We start from the raw sequence: 23,390 nt of genomic DNA on the forward strand, positions 1-23,390 counted from the left end.
ACTAGAATATCTGTATCATACAGAAATGTGCATAATGATCATTCATTGAAAATTTATCAGTGTTTCATTGTGTTCCCTACATTAAGAGTCTTGTGCCACAACTGAAAATAAATCAAATGTAAAACAAATTAAAAAAAAATAATAGTGCATATTTTTATTATACTATTAAGCAAAAGTGAGCTGAAGTAGATATATCAAGTCTGATGTTAGCTCCTAAATACAACATATTGGTGTCATTTCTAATTTTTTTTATTTGGTATCCAGGCAATCTGTAATCTGTAATATCTTTTTAGTTATAAACAATTGTTAACTTATCAATTAAAAATAATAATTAATTTGTAATTGTTTTTCATTAATGGCTTTCCTTACCTGTTAGGCAAGACTTTTTTTATTCCTTGTTTCGTGAACTTACTTTTTTAAAGATCACCAGAGGAGAGCGGAAAAAAATAAAAATAAAGTTTTGTTTTCTTATATAGCAAATAGTTTTGACAGAGCATCCAGACAGAGGAGAAAATAAAAATAAAATTTTATTGGTAAATGTAAACAGTGTAGTAATGGGATGGTTAAATGATTTAAATTTATATAATCAGGAAGAATTTACATATCTTATCATTAGAAATTTCAAGGCAGCGGAGGGCATAATAAAAATAAAGAAAAACGGTTATTTTTTTCTGAAATTTCTATTTTTTTGTGGATGGGATATGCTAATTGGCTACAAATAAAATGTTATTTTTAGTCAAAATCATCATTATTTGCATTATACATAGAGTTACCAGGTGCTTTCTCCAAACATTTTCCGTTCTCATGATAGGCCAATTCTACAGGTACACATAGGCCACAATATGTACCCAAGGCTAGACCCCCACGGCATGTAGTATATGCCTATTCCGCACCATGTATTTTACAACAGGCATATGCTATGCAGACTTCCGAGATGATTTATGTAGCATCATGGGATATTGAATATAGCATTGTGGGATGTTCAAACTGGCATCCACACTGGTTGCTATCTGCATTGTTGGGGTATTTCATGCCTTAATTTATGTCAATATAACAACAGATGTGAATCTTTTCATAAACATGGTCATGTAGGTAGCTGTTGAGAGGTTTCATGTAGCATGCTCATTTATCAATAAATGAGCGTCTTTTTTATGAAAATGTTATTATTGAGATTTAATGCATAATTTTATCCATTGAGTTTGTTGAAATAAAAGCCTCAAATACAATTTCCTAAATTATGCTTATCATAAACTCCAATCAACTCAAATTGTCATTATCATTTCAGAAACGTTTTGTAATTTAAAATGATTCGTACATGTGTACATTGCAATTAATATTCCCTGGTACACATAGGGCTATAAACCATAAGGATTATTGATTTCAAATATAAACAATATGTTTTTAAAGGTATCATAATGTGCTTTAAAAGGGCAGCAAAATACACTTTGTGTTGCACAACCTAACCTATGCAAAGTCTTTAAAATCTAGGGTTGGCTTTTTTTGCAAAGTAACTTTATGCATTTGAAATTTAGCCTTATTGTTATCATTTTACCAATCAAAATGCATTGGCCATTGACTGATGCGTGTCCCAGGCCATATAGTATAAACCACCCAACCAACACTAATTTTCGGTGCAGGGCAATAAAACAATTTTGTTTTGGGTCTAATTAAAATACCAATAAAAGATGTATTATTCTTGTAATCAATAGTGTCATCGTTCTTCACAATAACATATCTAAACTTGTTAGTATACTCGCCATGATGTGACCTTCCTTTCCTATAAAAATTACCATTAAACTGTCATATTTTTGTCCAGATGGATCTATAAGTACATATTAAAGCACACAAAACCTTGAAAAATATCTAGTTGTTGCATTTGTTTCAGTATAAAGTGCTATATAAATCTAACTACATTACATTTGTACCATTTTTAAAATACTAATATGCACATGTCAAGTTTATTAAAATTACCATGACAACAAAGTTCAAGGTTCAATTGAAGCTTAAGAAATTAATGCTCATTACAGCACACTGGTTCCATCTAATCGTAAGCTGAATACTAGTAGGGCAACAAAATTGATTACGCCTACTTTAACGTTGATTTGCAGAATGACTTCATGAAAACTAATTATTTTTTCTGTAAGATTATGATACTGGTGTAAGATTTAATGCTGCTCAGCGAGATAAAAATCTGTAATTTCTGGACTTGCATACAGATATTGTGTTTGTGCAATTAATAGCCCACAAAACCCTAATAGGCATGCCTTGTCTGAGGGAGGGGAGATTTTCCCTGACACCCTCCACAGGTTCTCCAATCCAAAGTTTTGGTAACTTGCTTGCGGAAGACTTCTTTGGAAAAGCTGTCACCACCACTGGATATTTCTGAAAAGTAATTATTCAAGGTTAAATCTAAAAAGCGTTGAATAAGAGACTGTTGTTTTCATGAGCTTGCTGTCAACATTCTTATTAATTTTATGAATGACAAAAAATATTGAAGTAAATGCTTTTGACCATAGCATTGACCTTTCCTGAATCTTAAGCATTCCACCACACATTGGATTTATTTCCATTGCAGATGGATGCTGAAGTCCAATGATTTATACAATAGCAAATCCTGTTTTTACAAAATCCCAGCTATTTTTCTAGCTCTTTTCACTTTATTTAGAATTTTAAATACACATAAATTAAATAGAGTGATTAATTCAGGGTCTCACTCAACCAAATTTATCCAAGGACATGAAAAGGGATGTGTAAAAAAAACCATTGTTCAGAAGAAGGGAGTGTTAATAAAAAATAAAAAAAACCAGTGAAAGATTACGTGGTCATTCACAAGATACTAACCAAAGATACCTTTTGTGCAACACTAATCCTACAATTATTTTGTACCATTCAAGTGAGACCACGCTTTTGCATGGATCTTCTTGCTATCAATTCTTTGCGAGTCACGATTACTCATCTTTTGTGAATTCACCACAGATTTATCCTGGCAATTTCACCTTATTTTTTGTTAACATGTAGGAGGGAGGTAAATGGATTACCAGATTCCTTAGGGAGTTTTAATGCCATTATGTCAGCAGCTTAAGAATACCTTTCAAGATGCTTCTTTTTTTATGTATCATGCTTTACATGTAAGGCTTATTTTATTTGTCCTTTAACTCCATTGATAACTATAAAGAGGCCAAATAATGATTTCATTCACATTAAATAGATTACAGTGTTAAAGAATCTAGTATCTATCTCTTTTTAAATTGAAGTGTATTGTAGTAGGTAGGTAAATCGTTTAGGCTTTATGATCACACTGGTTTATTCTATTGTCTAAATTCTATAATTGTCTAAAATTTATAATCATTGCCTATTGATGTATTATATGATAAATGACCAGAGAAGGGTCAAAGTTTACTCATCGTTACAGGCTAGAAAAGGTGAGGAAGTACAGTAAGGACAGATGAGTGGATATTAATATGGAAAACAGGATGCAAGATGAATGGTACCTCAGGTGTTTATTGGCTGATAAAGGCAAGTATCATTCTTCAATGAGGGAGTTCCAGGGAGAAAATTAATCAAAAATATTAAACCAGTACACTTAAAAAAAAACATTCTCTTTACAGCCACTATTTCTGGGATATAGGTAGCTATAATAGCGATTTTCAAAAATTAATAAGTTGTTTACAAAATAATGCATGAAACAAACAAGAAATCTTGACAAGTAATCTCAACATTGTTGTTTATTTCATGAAGTAAACAGATATTTTTCTAGCTGTCAGCAAAACCTTTCAGAACTAATGGTCAAGTTCGGAAGTGGTGTGATGAAGAGAAATGGGAGTTATTGCTTGCATACTCCTAATGAGACTAAATTCTAGGTTGCATTCTCTGGCGAGGTTGCTTGTTCATTAGTCATGAGATTATGAATTTTTGTGCCATTGAAGAATGCGGTTCACGTCCCAGGAGAAATCAATCAGATGAGGGTGATTACAGTGCCGGGTATGTAATTTGAATATCATTAGTGTGGTGTTAAGTTATAGAAATTCAAATACTGTATTGGCAAGTGTTTATCATAGCCAGTTTATGCCTGTGGTATCAGTAGGGTTGGGTTGGAAGGGGAGTAGCCACATCATACAAAATAATATCTTGTATTATTATACAGATTCCATTAAAGGTCGTTTAAACAAGAGAGTAATGAGCACATACAAGCAGTCCAATGGATAGTAAATTTTCAGCATATTTAATGTAACCTATTTACATATTTATACAGGTATAAAACATATCAGGTGCCGGATATTATAACCTGTTTTACATATGGTCATGTACAGCAGCGGCTTCGGAAATTTGCTGACAAGGGGTCCAAACCAAGGGCCAACTAGAGCCTCAGGTCGGGTCCAGGTAGGGTTCACAGGGACAGTTTTTATGGCTTAGTATAGCACAAATTGTGCTTCTAGACCACAATATTAGGGATTGGTAATCAAAATAACATTATTTGAATAATAAAGCAATTTAATATTTTTTTAATTTGTTATCCGATGACATGGTCCTGTCGTCGAATAATGGATGTCCAGGCCTGTCCAATGGGGGTAAATTCCCCCTGCTGCTCGCTGGTGCCACCACTGGCTTGTTATACAAAATTATGCAATATATCTACCTACTTAGACCATAAAAAAAACTTGTTTCCTATATTATTTCCTTAGAACGTAAGTTTCCGGCAATATTCCAGGGACTCCTATTTCTGAATAGGAGACACACATACTTCCTAAACTTCCAATGCTGATTACTCCTGAAGCCAAAATTGCATACTTAACAATCCATAATTTCATTTATTTCATAATTGCAGATATCAGTGTATGACAAGACCAATAGACCTTTCTTGAGAAAGGTCATCTAAAAGTGAAGTTAATCACTACCATGAATGAAAGACAATTTTAACAATAAAAAAAAGAAAACCCTTTTTGAATTGCTGCCAGAAACTTAGGATGTATGCAAAAAAGTGTGGTATTGTTTGATTATTAGTAAGGATATTGAATTTTATCTCTGATTTTTTATTGAAATATTAAAATTAAGTGATTAAGTTTTTTAAAGTTTATATTACATTTATTGGAAATGTTGAGTAATTAGCATTAGAATTTTTAAGAGAACATAGCACAATATATTTACCATGTATTACTGTACCTCTACAATGGCTTGTGTAGATTAAGGAAACCCAGAATCATATTCACATACTGAGAGGGCGGATCAATTCTTACACGACTCATGTGGAGCTGTATGCACATTACTACCATTCCCAAATCTAGCAAGTTTACCATTTTTATTGTTGCTTTTTTATAATTATATAATTTAAACTTTTAATTCGTTTTAATTTAATTATGTATATGTGCGCTATACAAATCTAACTAAAGTATTATTATTTGTGAATGATGCACTATACTAGCTACTTGTTTTTTAAATGTATAGTAGTATTAGAGACAGTGATTATTGTATATAATTGATCTCCTTTGATGTTTTACTTCTTTAATATATGTCAAGTTTTAACTTAAATGTACCAGAGTCCTAATAGAAACCAGGATTTTGGACTACCATTGTAAAACATTGTGAATAAATAAACATTTGGCAATGTAATAAGATTGCTACAAAAATACCTTAAAGACAGCATATGCAATTCATAAGCTAAAGGAAATGAGCTATATAAATGCTCATTAACATTAACACAACAAGATATGGCAGAAGTTGTTATTATTTAAAGGTACCCTGGAATTGTTGATAATTTTTTGTTTTTGAAGGAACACAACCTTGGAAAGAAGTCCATTTGATCACTTCCTTCCAACACTAATATGATGGGCTTGATTTTGTGACAGTCTTGTCAAAACCGGATGATATAAGCTTTGAAAGTGACAAGGTTTTTTTTTATGTGTAAATACCATTTACACATTTGAGGTAAAAAAAAATCTTAAGCTTGAACTTACCTAATATAGGCTGTTTAGTCAATGCTTTACTTATTTCTATACTTACTTAATAACTTTGTATTGCTTCCAATATATTAATAATATCAAACCATATTCACAGCTTAGCCAAAAGGCTGATTTTCGTTAGATTCATAGTGTTTTGTACATTTTTTAATGAGGCTTGAAGAAGGGAGAGAAACAGTGCGAACAAATTTTTAATTATTTAATAGGAAGGAGTGAGAAATACTCACTATTTATTCAATATATTGTGTAAAACAAGTAATTATAAATCAGAATTAATTCTAAATATCAATGGTAATGTGGTAAATACTTGTTGAGTGTCATCCATACCATTATTGGAGAAGGAAGAGTTAAGATTTGAATCCATATCTAGCTTTTTAAATATTTTAAGTTCTAATATTAAACAGTATTGCAGGCTTCTGGTCTCATCCTAGCAATATCCAATCGACTGGCCAGTTCTACAAAATAAATTAGCTCACATATGTTCATAGTCTGCTAATTTGGTCACATGACCAAGTTTGTATTGATGTCTATGCGTGCCGCATAATTCAGTAATTCCGTCAGTTTAATTAAATCAATATCGGTTGTGGCGAGTCCAGACTAATATACACTAACTAATGACTGAGGATGGCAGGACCATATTAGACCAAGCCATATTGCTATAGACTTCAATAACATATCATCTTTGAGGTTTGAACTACAATATCTTTCATAAAGCAAATCAGATCTTGTTGGCTTGTAACGACATTTATGAAACATAAATCAACATTGATCTGAGATTTTTGTTACAATGATTATTTGAGCAAAAATCTTGGAGTTGGAAAAAACTTTTATTCATATAAACAAAACCGATTTGAATTTTAATTTAAAAAAATTAACATTAACATTATAGGCCTAATCAAGTATGTTATAGAAAGTTAATTATGATATATAAAAAAAATTATGTATATTATGTTATTATATTCTTTACTTGGAAACAATACTTCTACAATAGTGGCACTCGTACGTAAAGGTGTGTCCAAAGAAAAACAAAGCCAAGAAAATTAAAACTTAATCAACACATTAAACAAATAAAAAAAAAAAACTTTTGCTCAAGCAAAAACAATGCCATCAACCTGCAAATGGAAGCTATAAATAATGCATAAATTTATTATACTAAATTGAAGTATATTGTGTGATTATTATATTTGAAATATATGGCATAACAATGCTCTATTGTCGTTGTGGGAAGATGTGAACTTAAAGCTACTGTAAGCGGCCAGATATTCACAGACTTCATTATACATAATTTTAACATATCAAATGGTGAAAAATATTACATTTTAAATTGAATGAACTTATTAACAAATGCATAGGTTGGTTTTTAATAAAAGGACAAACATATGCAAGTCATAATCAGACTTTTAAATATAAGAATAAAATATAGGTTGAAATCATAATCCTTGGTTGACAAGTACCTTTATAAAATATAGATAGGCTGTAGGCGAATAGTATGTTGCTTTTATAATATATTTTTACAGGTCGAAGGCACAGTGATAAAACTGTATTTCTTATACAATTCAGAGCTAGACGTGTGCTCTGATTTCAATAAAGGAAAGTGATAAATTTAAGAATAATTGATAAGCGAATTATTAAGGAAATAAATGCCACACTTTGAAGAGAGAAATTTCATTCATCGATATTTGCGAGTAGATTGTGCGGCATATTTTGTCTTGGTGTAGGATGTTCGTTAATAGGCAAGAGTATCGATTACATATCATTCCCTACCAATGTATTGATTTACATTTCATATATTTTCTGTAAGAATATGATGAGTATGGTGTTTTATTCTCAAGCCTTTTAGCTGATTCATCACAACTCTTGTCTTCTTTTATTTCATTATCTCATTAGCAATATAGTACTCATTTGCATATACATTATTTTAAATTTTATCAAAACCCACCATGGCAGTGGAAGATTAGTGGCATTCACAATTCAAGAGATATTTTATTTCAGTTGTGTAGGTAATATACATTACCAATAATTACTTCTCAGGTGCAATATTAATTAACATTAATATTAATCAGAGACTTATGGATTATGCCAATAATGGTAGATGGAGGAAAATTAAATATTCAATACATCATTTTATGATGTAAAGCAGGATGACTTTGGATACTATGATTACTAAGGCTAAAACCTTTCAATCATTAGTAGGAAAAAAATACTGCAAATAATCCAATGAGCTCCTCTCTCAAATTGTCACTGACACAAACTTCAAAAATCATAATTTTTCATTTTTTTTTGTTCTTTGACATTTTGATTATGTACATCAAACTTTACCTTTTCATATAATTTTTAGGAGTGCAACTACACTAATCAGCTAATTACGCTTATTGTCCATAGCGCACAAACCGAGAAAAGTGGATTTTTCATTTTCACAAAGACACCAATTTTCATGTGGTTCTTAAATGACAGTGGCGTTGCAATCGTTGTGATCGCTAGGTAAGGCCTAGCTTGTTAGGGCTAGATGTAAAGATTAGATTTCCCTAGCTTACCTAGGCATAGCGGTACCATTCTTGCAGTATAACTTGGAATAGGTCTATACATATGCACCAAATGTGGAATTATTAGTAAAAACATAATGATTTAAGCAGCATAAGCCAAGTTTGTAGGCCTGTTTTCACCCTTGACTACAATGGTTAAACATAGAGTAGCTAAAATACAGTTTGTGTAAGTTTTTTTCTTACCAACGGGAGTGCGTACAGCGTGTATCGTTTTCACGAAGTGACACGAACATCACTCAACGTGTAAATAACATATGTCATGTTTATTCTAATCGTTTTCACGAACAGACACAAACTACTAACACTAATTAACAGGTTAATTAATGTTAAGAAAAAAAAATTGAACATTTTAATTGTTTAATGCTTTATCTTTAAACATATGCAAACAAATTTCAAAATGTCATTGTCTTGATAGTGAAATTTACAGATTTGTGAAGTAGTCCACTTCAAACATGTTTTTCTCAAAATTTTGTTTTCGTTGAAATTGAAGTTTGTGCCACTTTGTGAAAACGGTGACGAAATGAACACTGCTCTGAAAAAAAAAAAAAAAAACGCCAGAACAAACACGTTTTTTGTTTCTCTCAGCACCGCTCTCAAATAAAGGCTGTGTTGTTTACTTCATGTAAAGGTTGCAGCACTTAATAAGCCCTACATGCCCAACAGCAGGATTTGGTGTTTGATATCTGGATACTGCTCTTGCATATTTCTTATTTTTACCTTAAGTTAATCCAGTTGTCAATTTTTTGTAATTTTGTTCATTTTTACTTACCGGCTTTCCTCTTGGCAAGAGACATCATCAAAAGTGAAGCAATGACAGCTAGGACAGTCCGATGACAATTTGGTTTATAGCTCCTGGGTCAATCCAATCTAAGGGGGGTGGGGGGGAGAACCGTATCCTTCAAAATATCATTGTACATGTAGGGGTGTTTGTACCCTTCATTTCTGTTCATACAAACATCTGCCTGATTGATCTTATTTTTATATCTTGCCAGTGCGATTCTTTTGCAATTATCTTCACATTCCAATAAGGGAGATGATTCATAATAGAAATCCTGTGGTCAGTAATTGCAGAGCTGTGGGTGATTTGGGATGCAAACTTCCTATTTGTTCTGGTGACGGTACCAGTGAATCTCAGCATCGCGACATGACGGTATGTAAAATAAAAAATAAAATTACTTACACAATATTGACAACTCAATTAACCAAAAGGAAAAATTCAGAAATATTCTATTGAATCCAGAATCAATTTATTACCTCTTACTGCAGTAAAGCCTTCATTTACAGTAATTATGATCAAATGAATGCAAATTTTGTTACCATCTATGATAGTAAAATGTGTTGAGAGTCTATAAAAGATCGCAAATTTCATTGCAGTTTATTTATGGTAGCCCAGGTGCACATACTGTATTTATAACAGACTGCCTACTCACCCGATCCTGTTGGGTGTCACCCGATATTTCAACAAATCTCCAGTTCTCCTGATCATATGTAATTTTCACTCGATTTCACAGGCCACCCCCTCCCCAAAAATACTCCGATTTATAGATAATTTGATTGATTTGATCGTTATTATTCAATGTATTTCGCTGCCTGCTCGCTTCGCGGTGCAATAAACAAGCAGCCATTTTCAATTCAAATGTCCCACCAACGGCCAATGATTTGTAGGGACGTGACTTTTTTGGTATCTTGCCTCATCTTTTGGTTAATTTGGAAACCTCTAGATTTTTTGGTAAATCTCCAGATTTTGTTAAGATTCTTAAAAAAATCTCCAGATTTTCATGACCCAGTGGGTTGGCAGGTCTGTTGCACACTATATTTTCACAGCTAACTAAAAGAGACTACATGTTTGTAAAGTAGGCCTACTGATATTCAAGTGCGTTGACTGGAACGGCCACATTAAAATTACTTGATGCACTGAAACACTCAACAGGGCTAAGTTGACAGTACCCTTTCCAGTGGCAGAAAGCAGGGTGCTGGGGTCCCTGGTGCAATATGACCTGAATTGTATCCCTATCAGCCTTCGAGTGTGATGCCACTATTCAAGGTCACTCAGTATTATTACTAGAAGTATGATGATGATTTTAAATTTTTTTATTTTATTAAAAATTTTTTATTTCTTTTGCAGTTTATTGTGTTAAAATGACAATTTAAGTTAAATATACACAAAACTCTTCAATATGCTGGAGATACGCATGAGAACTAATTTATAAGCAAACTTTCTCACAGTCCCCAACCTTCGACTATTGTGTCTGGAGTTGGAGTTACACAAACTTCATTGTTTGATCTCCTCACAAGAAGCCATTGTCCTGCCTCTTACAACATGAAAAAAGCTTTCAGCTTATTAAGGATACAGATATACAGCAGCTTTTCATAAAGCTTATACCAATTAGTTAATCAGTTTCTGTTCTCAACTACCTACATCATGATCTTAATTGTTGAGGTCTAGTTTACCTTATTTCTTTTCTTAATTATAATCACATTTATCTTAAACAATACCTACTTTCATTTAAAACATGACCATGGCATTTAATAATCATAGAGTGTTGAACTAGATATAGAATTAAACAACTGGTTCACCAGCAAAGACCTTCAGATTCTGTTGATTGGTAATGTGCTGTAGTAGTTGATGGTCTGTGAGTGCTTTTCATTAATGTCTTTGGCATTCAATGTCTGTATGTGTTCTCCAGTTTCTCATCTCATTATGAAAATAACTAACATACTATGAAAATGCATTATGTTGGTAATGTCATGTTAGTGATATCATGTGGTATAGCTGACTGAACATTTCTTCCAATTAATTTTCCTTAAGTGAATCAGAATTCAATGAATTTTTTATGTTAGTAATTATGATAAATGATATAACGATAGGTAAGAGCTATATTTCAGGAGGCCTAGTTTTTATGATTAAACATTCAACAATAACATACATTTTTTAAATCAAAACAGAATGTATGTTTGAGTATATTATATAGCACGAATCTCTGCAGCCACTGTGTCCGGGCCTGCTTTCCCGCATAGGATTTGCCACCAATGAGCATGCAATAGATGTTGACAGTCTTCTTCCTAAATCTTCATTTACAAAGTCAAGATAATTATGATTTCATTTCATTTCATTTATTTCGTCCAAAAAACATTAAAATTGACAAACACAAGATAACAGGGAGCGAAAAACAACAATAACAACAATCAGTTGGCCGGACAGGATTGCCAAATTGTGAACTGAATCACTGTCAGTGGCTCTCTGATGCCAATGAGAACATAAATTAAATTTGCATAAAAATGATGTTTTTGATGATGATGATATATAATTTATTTGTTGTGTGTTGATTTCAATTGTTTTTTATTTAATTGTTTAACTTGCAATTATAGCTTTCCACGACCAAAATTACTCTTGTAAAACCAAGCATTTTCATGATTTAGAAAATTATTTTTTATGATTTAAAAAAAAAAGGCATGTTGATCCAATTCATTATACTAAAAACCTTTTGTTTTATTTGGAATGTCAGAAGAGAAATAAAATGTTTTAAAAAACTTCCAAGGTTACTATTATATTATCATATGCCTACCTGCAGAACAGATCGCTTAAAATTTATAGTCAAGTTTTCCAGTTAATTCTTATGTATTGTGTTTCATTAGAAATCAATTAATAATTATGAATCCTCATCAAATTAACAATACTGACCATGAGTTCAAACACCTGAGTAATATTCTTAATAGTGCTTTGTGATTTTCTGTTGATTTGGAATGTAACATTGTAACCTTCTAAACATAATATAATATAATATAATGTAATATTTTTAAATATAATTAAATATAAATATAATGCATTTAATATTTTATATTGTTAATTTCTTGGGACAACTCTTGGGATCAATAATGACGACATTCACATGTAGGTATCTTTTAATCAGTTTTAATTATGTCCTCATGTGCCTAGCACGTAGGGATAACCTAGCTCAAGTTCATAGAGTTGCTGTGTCTCTTTTTCTCTTTCTCTCTCCCTTTTTCCTCCCTTTTTACTGCCATCCTTTTTGCATAATTAGCTGTGCGGCCTTACTGGTCCGCGCAAAAGAAGTCTGAGGGTGGATGTTATAATAATAATATAAAAATATTGCATTATAATCTTCATGGCCCTTCCTACTAATCTGCCCTAAGATTTACTGGTTCTCAAGGAAGTGCACTATGAAAAGGATTCCTACAGACTTTAAGCAGCGTTTATATTGTGTCCTTGTAGCTATTCAAATGCTTTTAAGAATGTATTCTTCACGCCGTCCATAAATCTTGATAAAGAAATAGGAATGCTTATTTATAACGTTAACTGATTTATGAGAATTCTAATTTTGTTTCTGTGTTTAAAAGTCACCACAAGCATCCATTTATTCTTATCCACACAGATTTTTAATTCCAGAGCTGAAGCATGGCTGGAATTTCCTCCAGGAATTTTATGAATTATGGCAGATTTGTACCAGCCATTATGAGTTGTATTTGCATTAATTTACAATATGATCAAGTATAATAATATGGATGCAACAATTGCTCATGCTTCATTACTGATTTTATAAAATTTTGAATTTTTTTTTTAATTGTGTATTTTAGTAAAATTACTACTACCTAGTACCATCATAAATAATTTTCCTCATCTCATTACATAGTAAAATGCATAATTTCTAAAGAAGTTATGATCATTGTGGTAGATGAGATCTACTGTCAAACACTGCTTGTAAAATGCCCCCCCCCTTTCAAAAAAGTGGGGGGGGGGGCATGCTGGGCCCCCTAAATCTGCCCCTGCTATTATTATAATTAATAATAATAATAATATTTATTTGGCAAAAGTATATAGAATTAAAATAACATGTATTGCCTGGATAGGGAATGGGCGAAAGCGCCAACAAGATATGTTCCCTATCCTTCATATTATGAAATACACTATTACAAAAAAAAATCAGAAAAATCAGAAACATAAAAAGATATAAAATGCTTAACTAAATTATTCTTCAAGGAGGAAACATTAACAGAGTTTTGAAGTAGAAGAGGTACAGTATTTATTCCCAGAGTCTGGGAAAGGACACAAAAGCAGAGTTAAGAAAAATATAGCTTTTGGCTTTCCAGTCAATAAGCCTGCCCTCACAACAAACTCTGTTAATTTGGGGGGTGGGGACACAAATTATAAAGAACTTTGAAACCAAGAATAAGCCGGTGATCTTTAAAAATATCTTCTATGCTTAAGATGTTAAGCGTTTTCAGCCTATCTTGATAATGTGTGTCCCAATGGCACCATTTTAAACATAATTATTCTAGCAGCTCTACGCTGGGTTAACTAATTTTAATAGTAGATATTGAACAAACTAAACTTGGATTTCACCTTGGTACAGGTCCACTACCAAAACTACAGTACAGTACCAAGTACTGTCCAATGCCATATGTCAGGCAACCTCATAGAAGACAATGTAGAACATTGATATAGAAGATCAAGAGCTTAGTGTTGGAATTGTTAACATGTTCTCCTTCACTAGTACAACAGATGTTGGCAATGACACATTTGATGATGATTAATTCTGGTGAAAATAAATGAAAGAATTTCCCCACTACTACCACAACAATGTGTCCAATACTAATACTACATGTTACGTATAGAGTACTACGTAATTATTAAGATGTTGTATCTTACTTTTTCTTTGTAAATTTTAATTGAAATATGTGTTCGATAACTAATATAATGCGAGCTTTTGTGTTTTTAGTACATTTTGATGGTAAAATATTAGATTTTAAAATGGTTATTCCAAAAAGCCTATGAAGTCATTCAGGCGTATTGAACGGTAACCAACGTCTGTTGACAGCAGAGTGCGCCACCCGGCGTCATGACGACACGACTGTGGCACCCTATACAGTTAATCCATGGTTAGTTATTATAGCACCTCCCTGGTTAGTATGCAGTAGACTACATAATACAGTTTACACCATATCATGCCTACTGTATACTAGGAAATCGAAATAGAAAGGCCCAGGGAGGGAGTTTTATAGACAGAGGGTCTACACCAGCACAGCCCCAACATGGTGGAGGTACAAAATGTAATGGATATAGCACTCTAGATGGTCAGAAATTTCCCTCTTAAACTTAAATCTTAATATTTGTTTTCCATTTTTTGTTTCTAATTTACAAACTTTTAGGGGTGTGGGACTTGGATCTCGCTAGGATCATTTAGCTACATCTTATGTGGTATCAGTAATTGATTATTATCACCATAGCTATCCTTGTGGTTGTTATCATCATCGTCCTCATCGTATCCACCAACATTCACAGATATTCATCATATCGAAATCACCTTCATCATTGTTATAATGCATATTACAGCTAGATATTTATCATACCTTTTCTAAAACTGTTAACCATTGTTCACTATTTAAAGATGTGATCAAAAATTCCTTTTAAAAAAATGTCTATTTAGCATCTCTGGCAACTTTTTATATGGAATAAAGGTTTGCAAATAGCAAAAATACTGAGCATTTTCATAATGAAAAATTTTAAACATTCTGTCATTCTAGAAAATGTGATGTACCGGAAATTAAACATGAAGAAAATTGCCAGTTGTAGAAAAAACGAATCATAAATGACTTGTAACGAGCACTGCATGCTTATAGTCAAGTACAAATGAACTATGAACTATTGGATATGAGCCAAGTGCAGAGAGCTAACATGAGGAGCTTGAAATACTACGTAGCCGGAGGTAACATTACTACTACCGCCGCTCATAACATCAACATTTCCATAGCAATGCCAGGAAGACTAATATGAGGAAGAGATTACTAAAGATTCTCATGATTTGCTCAAGGAAATTACGTGTGGCATAGTAATCTTGGTTGCTATGATACGGTTTCTAGGATACCCCATTATCAAGATCTGTCAAATAACGTTGAACTTGACCTTACACATATTTGATTTTCTTTCCCTCCCTCAGGTAATATTATCAAACTTTTATAGTTAATCGCTATGTTTTAATGACATATGGAATGTAGTATATTAGACTTGTCCAAAAAAATTAGTAGTATTAATCTTGGAATTTGAAAGATATCAATCACATGTTAATCATTTGAATACAAATAAATTTTAATAGATATTTTATGATCTAACAACACCAAACCCTTCCCATCTGATTTATAAACGAATAAATTATTTATTTTCTTTTCATATTTACTACAAATAAGTTCTATATTATTTGGATATTTACAGTCACATTTACATAGTCTTTCACCGACTGTTGGAATGTTAAATGCTAAATAGCAAGGTAAATCCAAATTATTTTATTTTAGTAATAGTCATCACAACTTGCAAATATAACTTTGGTCCATTAATTGTCACAGAAAACATATGTGCTAATTAATATAATTATTTTTAACTCTGTTTCTGAGGCAGCAATGAAAAAATATGGATGATCTGAAGAGCAGATGTTGTAAGGTTGATTCCTTCTGAATAATATAGCCACAGTCGTGTTGATTGTAGATAGGCTGAATAATCTTATTACTGTACTATGAATTAAGTGCGGCGTAAACTCTTTGATGTAACATGCCTTCGGGTGTATCAGTAGTCAGACCAAAATATGTACCATGTACTTTGATGACAATTATATATTTCTAATTATTTTTGATGGTTTCAAAGACTTTGTTCTTTCAATGCCAAAGGTACAATAGTGCAAAAACAGTGCAAGATAAAGCTTAGTAAGCTAATGCCACTGTTTTTAATGGTACAGTATAGTGTATGTAGAAGAAATATGCATAAAAAAAGAATATATAGGCATATGCATAAAATATATATATATATATTTGATTTATGTAATAAATATCATCATTGTTATTTTTTATTATTATTTCCATCATCATTAGCATCATTATCATAATCATCAATGTCATAAGCATCATTATCACCATCATCATCACCTTCGTCCATTGTCATCATTAACAAATCAGCCAATGACAGACCAAGACAGAAAATTATATATAAGCCTCTCCAAGGTATTATCTCAGCACCTTGATCTCACAGCTCTCATCCACCTCCGTAAGGTGTTACCATCCATATCTTGCTCTAACAGCTCGTCGTCACTTCACAAAGGTGTTACCATTTGCCTCCAAATTTTGCTACTCTCATTCACACCATCCGTGTAAATCTGACAACTACATCCTCAATCTTTTGTTTTCTTGCTATGAAGTGTCAAACTATACAACATACAACAAACATGCCTAGATGTGTCAAAATGAGCTTGCAAATATGAATCTATCCACAACAGTCCAATAGCTATTCATATAGTGAAGCACTCTTGCATAAATAATGGATCTACTGAAGCATACAGTGCTTGTTTTTATAGCTCTTGCATCCATTCACAATAATGTTACCGTACACATCATGTCAACAATGAGATATTTTCCCTGCGCAGCAATGATTCTGCAATGAATCATGGGTAATCTTCCTTGAATGAATCTTTTCACTCACTAAGACATGTTTCATCTTCATTTATGAAACATGTTATGCTTGACTGGAGATGATATTGATCAGATTTGTATGTTGTTCTTTATTGAACAGACTATAGTCAATGGAGCAGAAATGTATACAGTATTATAAAAGCAAGAAAAAAATCTAAGGTATTTTTATTTAAAACAGTTTCTAATGTATAGACCTATATGAAAAAATAATGTCTATTATTGTTTTAGTTGGTATGATAATAATAAATCCAAAATAATATTAATGAAAATGATGATGAATAATAATGATTAAAAAGATGATATGCAGCACGACTAGACTGGATGTAATAAGTCACTCTGGCCCAGAGAGGTTTCATGCCGGTTTACCAATTCATGGGAACCATCCTCCAGGTTCATGGGAACCCTCCTCCAGGTTCATGGGACTGGGGGAGGGGATCCTAAGTTTACACCCTGTCACTGCAGGGGGACCTAACTCCACTCCCTATGACTGACATGACTGGGGAAACAAAATCCTGTAAATGAAATGAATTTAAATGTAGTACTCTTAATTATAATGATAAAAATGATGATAGTCTGAATGAAAATGATAAATGTAATATTAAAAGAATCATGATAGTAATTTGTTTTGAACGTTTATTCTGTCCCAATAGGAAATAAGACCCTTGAAATTTTCCATGGGTAATATCCTGGATTTGTCTTTATTGTTCCTTTCAATATTTTTTTAAGGTTGTCAAGCTTTTATCTATGTGATTAGAATAATTTCTTATCATGTACTGTTTTATCTTTTTACCAATTTTAAAATTATTTTCATTTTTGTAAAATCTATATTCTGAATAAATCCTAGTATCTTATAAATAATGAATCTTTTAAATGATTGAAATATAAATGGTGAAATTAATATAATTATGAAATACATCATGCTACATAATAAAATAGATATAAATATACTGCAACAATAATAACAATAAACAATAAGAATAACAATACTGTAATTATATCCTTTACTTAATAATTAAGCTTTTCAAACTGCTTGTGAATAAATTTATTAAGTGGATATCAAATATAAGATTGTAATATTCTAATGATTCACAGACATCATGATAAGACTGCAACATCTAGTTAGAAAGTGTTTGTCAAATCTGTGGCCAGACTGAGGAATGTCCGTCAAAGTTGCAGCCAGACAGATAATAGACTGTTGTTATGTTCGGTTGTTCTTGAGGTTTGCTGTAACCAAGGAAGTGGTATTCACCTAAAAAACCCTGATTTTGTTTTCTGAGAAAATCTTATTTAATAACTTGAAACAAAGATGTTAGCCATTAGGAAGGGGAAAGTCTCCTATTTATACAAAAAGAAAGAATGTATATTATTTATTTTTCATTTATTTTGTTGCCCTTTTTGTCGTCTGCAGTAGTTTCTGGTGTACTGTACTTTAATGAAGAAAGAATGCAAACCTGTTTGCAATAATTACTTATTCTATTTCCTGACCAATATATGTTTTATTAGGCCTATTTATTATTATGATTATTATTATTATTATTATTATTATTATTATTATTATTATTATTATTATTATTATTATTATCAGCAGATAAAACATGCATAGTCAAGTCACACAGCACATATTTTACAAAAATATAACACATGGATCAATATACAATAAATAAATAAGTTTTTATTTTTACATGCACTTGATAATAAATAATTCAATAATAAGATATAATACCACTATTAAAATTGTTATTACTAATATTGAAACTACTGAGGATGATAATAAAGATGAGGATTAATGATGATGATGATGATGATGATGAGGATAATGATGATGATGATGATAATGATGGTGATAAAAATATCATGAAAGTAATATTAGGCCTAATAATGGTAACATGTTTAATAATAAAGTAATAAGAACAATAACAATTATGACTTTTACAACAATAATAATAATAACAATAACAATAAAAATCCCTATCGTAGTATCTAAAAATATAATGTACAAATTTCTTGATCAAAAATAATTAGCGACAGTAATTTGGACATAAATATGACAATACAAGAAGAAAGTGAACTAATTTTATAAACAGCTGTAAATTATTGTAAGATTGAAATGATCACTATCCAGGGAGCCATCTATGGCTCTTGTTGCACTGTGGCAACACGCGAATGCAATTCACTTTTAAATGAGCATGTCACTGATGAGACAAACTTGCTACACAAAGAACAAAGTTGAGAAACATATAACAATATTGCTATTAATTCTGAAAAAAATTATAACAAAGGAACAGATGATAAGCAAGTATGACAAAGACTTGTTTTGTTTATCATGTTTTTTTTTGTTATTTTAATTTATATTTTATTCTCTACTTTACATATCATAAAAGTTAAAGCTTTCAAATAATGAAAATGAAAAATTTATAAAAAATACACTTTTAATATTTTAATATTTAATTGACATTAGAGTAGAGTTTGTATACCGTAAAAAAACCTTGAATAGAAGCCCTGGCCTTTATTTGAATAAATTATAGTAGGCCAAGAATAGACTTAACTGAACTTTAGCTACACCTTATCTTGATACTCCCATAGTAACAAAAATAAGGGTTTTTTTTCATATTATCAAACAACCAAACATTTTTACCATACCAGTAATTTTTTTTAATCAAATAGAAAACCAAAGAAAACAAAGTAGCCTGATGATTACCAAAACAAAAAATAAATAACGAAAGATAGTTGAAAGTCATTAAAAGTACAATGAATTGAAGATATCTTTGGTATCAACAATTGATTGTAGAATGGCTAAATAGTATGGTATTGCTAAATTATTATTATTATTATTATTATTATTATTATCTTTTCTACTTTAATTACAATAAAGGGTCATCGTCTGCTTTCCATGCTTAATTTTTAAATAATGATGTGCATTTATGATGTTTTTTTTATCCTGTTTTTGTTTTTTTGTACCTTCTTAATCATGTTTTGTCCTTTCTTTGTAATTAATTCATGCAAAGCAATAAATATTACTTACTTACCGTACCTAGTACCAATGATAAATTACCACGAGACCTTATCCACTCAAATTAATTACAATATATCCAACAATATATTAATATTTCTCCATAAAATATTAATTTTTATACATAGGCTTATAGTTCTTTCATTAATAAAAAATAAGCAAAACATACATTCAGTAATTCCTAAATGTCTTTTCTTTCAAGCAATTCCAATTAAAATTGACTGACTCATCAACAATCGAAAGTATATAAATAAATAATTCACAGTGAATTCTAATTAAAATTAATTGATTTTTCTGACTTCATGACCAACATGAGCATACAACCATAAAAGCTCAATTTGAAATGTAAATACAAATGAAAATGAAAATATATGAAGCATACAATTTACTTAATACATTTTTCATGAATGCTCTCTAAAGTTATGTCTTCTGTAAAAGCTGATATAAATCAAGTGATATTTATCATCTATGTTATGACAAAAAAAATTACCCAAATCTTAATCTGAATTTAATAATAGTTTTTTTCATATCTTTTTTACACCACTCCTCCCCTCCCTCCCCAATTGTTTAATAGATTATTTATTTATTTATTTATATAGTTATTTTTCATTTAATAACATTCATATGCATGATTCCATGATTAAAATTATTATGAGGTAAGGTAGAGGAACTGAATGTTTTCTTTGACTCTTACATGTTCTAGATATCCCGCCCTCAGAATACTACAGTTATGAAATGTAGATGCTTATAAATCCACTTCTCCATGTATATACCATCATGCATCACCATCACTGAGAAATGTCAAATAAACAATTCTATAAATGGAGTTGACAGATACATATAAATAAAAATATACATTATCTCATCACATGATCTTGATGGCTTCATTATTGAAGCCATGTTATGTTATTTACACTGTGCTGGAATACACTTTCTCTGAATCTTCCAAGATATGTTTTATAGACACTTATCTACTTAGTCTGCCTGTTAAACAACTACCCTAATGGAACCCTAATCCAACGCATAGGAAGCACATCTCATAATAAAATCATCAGTGACAAGTAACGGCCATTCAGAGTATGATGCAGCCTATAGTATTCTGGTTAAAAATAAAATTACCAGCATTATTATTTTATTTTATTTAGATTAAAATAATGAATTTACATTAAGCCAATGTTCCACTACGCTTTCTGTATGAGTATATATTATTATTATCATGCTGATACAAAATCATGCATGCTAAAATTAAAAGAAAACAAACTAAAATTCTTTTGCTTATAAATAAAGCCTAAGTAGACAATATTGCCAATATAAACCTGCATTGTAAGGGTTATAAAAAAAGGATATAAGTTGATTTTAGAGTATCTTTTATGTATGTACTCTAAATTTGGAATAATTTTACCTATTTCTATTTGTAATTTTGACATTAAAGCAATTAGAAATGTACACATTAATCAATTAATCCAGCATTAAGAACAGATGCATAACTGTTTAAAACCTATCAAGATGAAGTTTTCAAATTAAAAGTTCCAAAACAATAAAAATTGAACTGAATGGATATTAAATAACAGTTGAATTTACAATTCAGAATGCACAACAGTCTTGTAATATACACTACAGAAATGAAAGATGATTACAATTAGGTTGGGGTTGTCCAGAATAGTAATGTAGATGTGTTCATCAGGTTCAATTACTTTAGTTTCCTAATCATTGTTCTTCACAAACACAATAATGGGTAATTTATTTGCTCAGCAGCCTTTGGGAAGTTTTTAGATAAGTGAAGATCAAATACAAACGAACCAAATATCTGAAAGTTCAGTTCATATATTACCACATCTTTTACATCTTGGTCTCTAGAGGTTCTATTTATTTCTGATAAAATCTGTAAAATTTCACAGTTTGTGGAATGATTCAACAATTTTGCACTTACACTGCATTTAAAGTACTTAACCTTTTCGGGTTATTTGAGTTTGGTTAAAATAATATATATTTACAAATTACCATCAGAAATTTTTTCCAAAAAAAATGTTTTATGGTTCCAAACTCCAACCCTAAAAAATCTATACATTAAAATAATGTTAATACCAAAGTTGGCAAGTATATTTCAATGCTTATTTACTTAGACAGTGGGCCCTTATACACCCCTTCCTCCATATTGGCCTAGACAGTGGGTCGTAAGCACCTCCTCCATGCATATTGGCCTAGAATGGGCCCTATGTACCCTTTCTCCATATTGGCCTAGACAGTGGGCCCTTATGCATCCCTTCCTCCACATTGACCTGACAGTGGGCCCTTATGCACCCCTTCCTCCATATTGGCCTAGACAGTGGGCCCTTAAGCATCTCCTCTATGCATATTGGCCTAGATAATGGGCCCTGTACCCCTTCTTCCACATTGGCCTAGACAGTGGGCCCATATACACCCCTTCCTCCACATTGGCCTAGACATGCAGTCAGCCCTTATTCGTCCCTTCCTGCATATTAGCCTAGGCAGTGGGCTCTGCACACGTTCCCGCATATTGGGCTAGACAATGGGCCCTTAAGCATCTCCTCCATGCAATTGGGCAAAAAAGTAGGCCCTCATGCACCCCTTCCTCCATATTGCCCTAGACAGTGGGCCCTGCACACCTTCCTTGCGCTAAACTGTGGTAAGTCTGTATATAAACTATGTTACATTTTGCATCACCGTATGGAGAGATTTATATTCAGAGCAGACAACATGTTAGTTCTGGACTCATCATAAATGATCACATAGTCTCATGAGAATGCCACTTTACATCAAATCACATGATTACGCTGATGAATACTTTCTCGTTTAACTAATCACATGACTCAGGATGTATCATCGTCATTGCTCTGAAGTGAGATTAACACAAAAAAACACAATTTAATAACCATACATTAAATTTGACCTCAGCAGTATTATTAATATTCTAATAATAATTTTGAAAGTGGTTTTAGCGATCAATATGCTAGGGAAAAAATGCAGTTATCTTGTACTATGCATATCATTAACCTGTCATTAGTATAATAACATTTGCTTATAAAACTGCTTTTGTTATTTACTATTATATTTTAATTGTGGTTATATATTATTTAAGAGATTATTTTAACAATAGTTATTATTAACAAGGTAAATTTGATAATACCAATATAATTTTACAATAATTATTTACGATAATAATAACAATGAAAATTATAAGAATATTAATAATGACAATAACACCAATATACATCAAATTACAAAAACAGCTAAAATTTAAAACTCAAAACAGCTTAAATTAATCTGTTCCTCCCACCCCCTCCTTTCCTGAAAATTGAAATGTTATCCCTCCCCACAAATAAAAATAAATAAATTTTCAGAAACAATATTCTAAGTACTCTTTTTCCCTCCCTAAACAATGCATTTACC

The 23,390-nt window shown here is 31.5% G+C and overlaps 2 long non-coding RNA genes across 8 annotated transcripts; one reads left to right on the forward strand and one right to left on the reverse strand.

Moving 5' to 3' along the window:
* Positions 1-1,145: 1,145 nt before the first annotated feature.
* On the reverse strand, positions 1,146-9,491 carry LOC117114330. Its single transcript, XR_004446340.1, has 2 exons — positions 9,267-9,491; positions 1,146-2,382 (listed from the first exon to the last, which is right to left on the reverse strand). It is a non-coding gene; the product is annotated as an uncharacterized LOC117114330 (long non-coding RNA).
* LOC117114328 lies at positions 2,741-17,342 on the forward strand. 7 transcript variants are annotated; one of them, XR_004446334.1, is made up of 4 exons: positions 2,741-5,000; positions 5,769-8,435; positions 9,490-9,647; positions 15,041-17,342. It is a non-coding gene; the product is annotated as an uncharacterized LOC117114328 (long non-coding RNA). The 7 variants fall into 7 exon arrangements; XR_004446336.1 differs by having other exon boundaries at positions 2,741-4,380; positions 4,826-8,435; XR_004446337.1 differs by having other exon boundaries at positions 2,741-3,981; positions 4,253-8,435.
* The last annotated feature ends 6,048 nt before the right edge of the window (positions 17,343-23,390 follow it).

Source organism: Anneissia japonica, unplaced genomic scaffold (assembly GCF_011630105.1).
Source record: "Anneissia japonica isolate Jap-2015-1 unplaced genomic scaffold, ASM1163010v1 scaffold2994_len2133135_cov197, whole genome shotgun sequence".
Lineage (NCBI taxonomy): Eukaryota > Metazoa > Echinodermata > Crinoidea > Comatulida > Comatulidae > Anneissia > Anneissia japonica.